The sequence below is a fragment of the Gorilla gorilla genome, chromosome X (genome assembly GCF_029281585.2).
Source record: "Gorilla gorilla gorilla isolate KB3781 chromosome X, NHGRI_mGorGor1-v2.1_pri, whole genome shotgun sequence".
NCBI lineage: Eukaryota > Metazoa > Chordata > Mammalia > Primates > Hominidae > Gorilla > Gorilla gorilla.
Window position 1 is genome coordinate 122405049 of NC_073247.2, and position 5327 is coordinate 122410375.

Genomic DNA, 5327 nt, shown 5'->3' on the forward strand with positions numbered 1-5327 from the left:
ATGCAAAAGGTTATGAGTTGACACTGACTCTAGGACTGGGGTTCACATCTAGTCCCATGTCCCAGCCTCAGACTGGGTATTTGCTGGAGAATTCTGAGACTTTCCTATTCCCCTTGCCTGTTGCAAGATGTCCCTTTTCTACAGCTACCAAAAGGCTAGACTGCCACTGCTGCTACTCCTGGCTGTGGCAGAAAGACAATGCTGTCACACCAAAGAAAAAACCTGTGACCTGGTAGAGAAAAAGGTAAAGAGTCAGGGAACAAGTTGGCTCTACTGAAGTGGCTGAAACCAGTGTTTAACAAAAGCTTTGAGAGCACTGTGGACCAGGGCCCAGATATACACATATACATGTTCAGGGCATGCTGGGAAGCTAGTAATCACATATCTGGGGCAGGCCTAGTGCCAATCAATAAAAGTAACAGGGAGGAGGCAGGCAGACCCAACCAGACTCATGTCTTCAATGGAAGTAATTGGATCATGCCGATCTATAAAGAGGGTGATGAATTCAACAACCACTGTAGCCAGAAGCAGCATTGTCATGCAGCAGTGATAATAGGAGTAAAGACTATCAACACACCCTAGTGGGCAATTTTAACCCTGTGTCTGAGGAGGGAGACAAAGTCCAAGATTGTTTCTACCTCTTTGAGATGGATAGGAGCCTGGTCTATTCCCCGGGGATCTCCCACCTCGGGATGGGTTCTGTCTTACTTATCATGTTTGCATCACTGATTGCTGTCTATGTCATTAGGGGGTTCCTATTCCAGCAACTGATGGTGGGAGCCAATGGAATTGAACAGATTCCCTGGCTTAGCCTTCTGGCAAGCTCTTCACAACCTTGTAAAAGATGGTTGTTACTTGGTGTGTCATTCTAAGCCCTGAAATGTGCCTGCTGTATATGGTTGTGTGAGGGATGACCAGTTGGGGAAGGAGTCAGAAGAAAAGGATGGTCATTTATCACCAATGGAATTGTACTTTAAATATCTAACCTCTTCTTCAGTTTTCCAAACCAGAGCATACTCTGACATATTTCTCAAGCATCTCCACTTCAGTCTTTCACCACACCCTTAATATTGCTCTTGCTTTCCAGTTTGCTTTTAATTTGCATCCTCTTTTCACTAGTCAAATTGCCTTACCTTTGTTCCCTATTTTCTATTTTTTTCTCTAGAGAGTTACAGTTTAGAATAGAGCTAATATAGTGGAAGACAGTGTGGCGATTCCTCAGGGATCTAGAACTAGAAATACCATTTGACCCAGCAATCCCATTACTGGGTATACACCCAAAGGAATATAAATCATGCTGCTATAAAGACACATGCACACGTATGTTTATTGCGGCACTACTCACAATAGCAAAGACTTGGAACCAACCCAAATGTCTAACAATGATAGACTGGATTAAGAAAATGTGGCACATATACACCATGGAATACTATGCAGCCATAAAAAAAGATGAGTTCATGTCCTTTGTAGGGACATGAATGAAGCTGGAAACCATCATTCTCAGCAAACTATTGCAAGGACAAAAAACCAAACACCACACGTTCTCACTCATAGGTGGGAATTGAACAATGAGAACACTTGGACACAGGAAGGGGAACATCACACACTGGGGCCTGTTGTGGGGTGTGGGGAGAGGGGAGGGATAGCATTAGGAGATATACCTAATGTAAATGATGAGTTAACGGGTGCAGCACACCAACATGGCACATGTATACATGTGTAACAAACCTGCACGTTGTGCACATGTACTCTAGAACTTAAAGTATAATAAAAAATATAAAAAAGAATAGAGCTAATATAATAAGTCCTATAAAAACAGAGGCTATTGTACTATCTCTTGGTATCAGTAGGTATATGTAGTGGGCAAAATGGTGTGGCAGTCTCCCTGACCCTGCTTTTAAATATATTTTCACAAGTTTTTGAAACACAGGATTTCTTTAATTTAAAAGAGAAATTGTCATGTACTGCCCATAGTCACAAAGCTAGTCCAATAAGTCATAACAAGTGCAGGGGAAGAGCAACACATACGATGCCACCTGGAGAGAGAAATTTACAGGGACAGCAGCAAGACATTGGGTGCTTGGGGTGAGGGGCAGTATGCACTTCATAAGGCAGAAGAAATCTGCCCAAAGAAAAAAATTCCAATAATAGATCTGGCCTACTTTATACTTCTTCCTAGAACCACCTCTTTCTTAATCTGCACGTGGGATTGGGTAGTGTTTTGTTTCTTTCTTTTTTTTTTTTAATATGAGAGAAATAACCAACCCAATTATCCAGAGGGGTCCTTTGCAGAATCATCTCCAGGGAGCTGTAGAAATTTCTTTCAGAAGACAACTGTCATGGAGTCTAGCCTGCCAATCAATCAGCTTCCTGCCAGTGGCTACTGGCACACTTGCGTGATTATGCATTTATTGAATTATAAAGCCTGCCAGAGTGGTTTTAACCCTTTCTACCACATAATGGATAACTCAGCAGGAAAGTGAAGTTTAAAAGCCATGTATGGTAGGTCACACCTGATCACGGCACCTTCCCCTCCAGAAAGAAGAAAAAAATAGAGCATGGATTGCAAAGTTAATGAAGATTAACAAGAGGATTTCTCACCAAAAGGCAGGACCAGTGGGGTCCTCAGGTGTTTAGCAAATCCTTTCCATGCCACACAGGCACTCTTCTTATTCATTTATCCATTCATTCAACATGTATTTATTGAGCATCTATTGTGTTCCAGGCATTGCGTTAGGTGCTAGAGAGGAAACAATAGACAAAATAGATCTGACCCCCAACTTTATCAAGCTTACAGTCTAGTGGAAATATGCTACAGACATAACAAATGCACAAATAGATATGTCATCACAAATTAGGGTGAGTGCTGTGAAGAAATTGGACAGGGTTGCAATTGAAAGCAAAAGAAGGAGGCCCATTTTAGAGATGGTCAAGGAAGATATCTTTGAGGAGGTGACATTTAGGCTGAGACAGGAAGGATACAAAGCACCCAACATGATAAGCAGCTAAATGTTTACACAGCTTTAAGGTGTCTCTCCACAGATTGCATACTAATAACTAAGGAAAAAGTAGTAAATTTGTAAGGGAGAAACCAGGTAACCTCTTGATGAGAAGATCAAAATTAATATCACCAATGAGGACAAGATGAATATTTTGTGCCTTCATATGTGATATCCCAAGATGAACACAACATTGCTTATATAGTATTCTGGCATAACCTGAATTTAATAGTGAGAAATAACAAACCCAAAATGAGAAGCATTTAATTTTATTTTTTTAGGGCATTTTATTTTATTTTATTTTTTATTATAATTTAAGTTTTAGGGTACATGTGCACAACGTGCAGGTTTGTTACATATATATACATGTGCCATGTTGGTGTGCTGCACCCATTAACTCATCATTTAACATTACGTATATCTCCTAATGCTATCCCTCCCCTCTCCCCACACCCCACAACAGGCCCCGGTGTGTGATGTTCCCCTTCCTGTGTCCAAGTGTTCTCATTGTTCAATTCCCACCTATGAGTGAGAACATGCGGTGTTTGGTTTTTTGTCCTTGCGATAGTTTGCTGAGAATGATGGTTTTCAGCTTCATCCATGTCCCTACAAAGGACATGAATTCATCATTTTCTATGGCTGCATAGTATTCCATGGTGCATATGTGCCACATTTTCTTTGTTTTTTTTTTTTATTATACTTTAAGTTTTAGGGTACATGTGCACATTGTGCAGGTTAGTTACATATGTATACATGTGCCATGCTGGTGCGCTGCACCCACTAACTCGTCATCTAGCATTAGGTATATCTCCCAATGCTATCCCTCCCCCCTCCCCCCACCCCACAACAGTTCCCAGAGTGTGATATTGCCCTTCCTGTGTCCATGTGATCTCATTGTTCAATTCCAACCTATGAGTGAGAATATGCGGTGTTTGGTTTTTTGTTCTTGCGATAGTTTACTGAGAATGATGGTTTCCAATTTCATCCATGTGCCTACAAAGGACATGAACTCATCATTTTTTATGGCTGCATAGTATTCCATGGTGTATATGTGCCACATTTTCTTAATCCAGTCTATCATTGTTGGACATTTGGGTTGGTTCCAAGTATTTGCTATTGTGAATAATGCTGCAATAAACATACGTGTGCATGTGTCTTTATAGCAGCATGATTTATGGTCCTTTGGGTATATACCCAGTAATGGGATTGCTGGGTCAAATGGTATTTCTAGTTCTAAATCCCTGAGGAATCGCCACACTGACTTCCACAATGGTTGAACTAGTTTACAGTCCCACCAACAGTGTAGAAGTGTTCCTATTTCTCCACATCCTCTCCAGCACCTGTTGTTTCCTGACTTTTTAATGATTGCCATTCTAACTGGTGTGAGATGATATCTCATAGTGGTTTTGATTTGCATTTCTCTGATGGCCAGTGATGATGAGCATTTTTTCATGTGTTTTTTGGCTGCATAAATGTCTTCTTTTGAGAAGTGTCTGTTCATGTCCTTCGCCCACTTTTTGATGGGGTTGTTTGTTTTTTTCTTGTAAATTTGTTTGAGTTCATTGTAGATTCTGGATATTAGCCCTTTGTCAGATGAGTAGGTTGCGAAAATTTTCTCCCATGTTGTAGGTTGCCTGTTCACTCTGATGGAAGTTTCTTTTGCTGTGCAGAAGCTCTTTAGTTTAATTAGATCCCATTTGTCAATTTTGTCTTTTGTTGCCATTGCTTTTGGTGTTTTGGACATGAAGTCCTTGCCCACGCCTATGTCCTGAATGGTAATGCCTAGGTTTTCTTCTAGGGTTTTTATGGTTTTAGGTCTAAGGTTTAAATCTTTAATCCATCTTGAATTGATTTTTGTATAAGGTGTAAGGAAGGGATCCAGTTTCAGCTTTCTACATATGGCTAGCCAGTTTTCCCAGCACCATTTATTAAATAGGGAATCCTTTCCCCATTGCTTGTTTTTCTCAGGTTTGTCAAAGATCGGATAGTTGTAGGTATGCGGCGTTATTTCTGAGGGCTCTGTTCTGTTCCATTGATCTATATCTCTGTTTTGGTACCAGTACCATGCTGTTTTTGTTACTGTAGCCTTGTAGTATAGTTTGAAGTCAGGTAGTGTGATGCCTCCAGCTTTGTTCTTTTGGCTTACGATTGACTTGGCGATGCGGGCTCTTTTTTGGTTCCATATGAACTTTAAAGTAGTTTTTTCCAATTCTGTGAAGAAAGTCATTGGTAGCTTGATGGGGATGGCATTGAATCTGTAAATGACCTTAGGCAGTATGGCCATTTTCACGATATTGATTCTTCCAACCCATGAGCATGGAATGTTCT

At 40.6% G+C, this 5327-nt stretch overlaps 1 pseudogene; it reads left to right on the forward strand.

Annotated features, from left to right (window-relative positions):
• The first annotated feature begins 593 nt into the window (after positions 1 to 593).
• Positions 594 to 1068, forward strand: LOC101140177 (cation-dependent mannose-6-phosphate receptor-like; annotated as a pseudogene).
• Positions 1069 to 5327: the final 4259 nt, after the last annotated feature.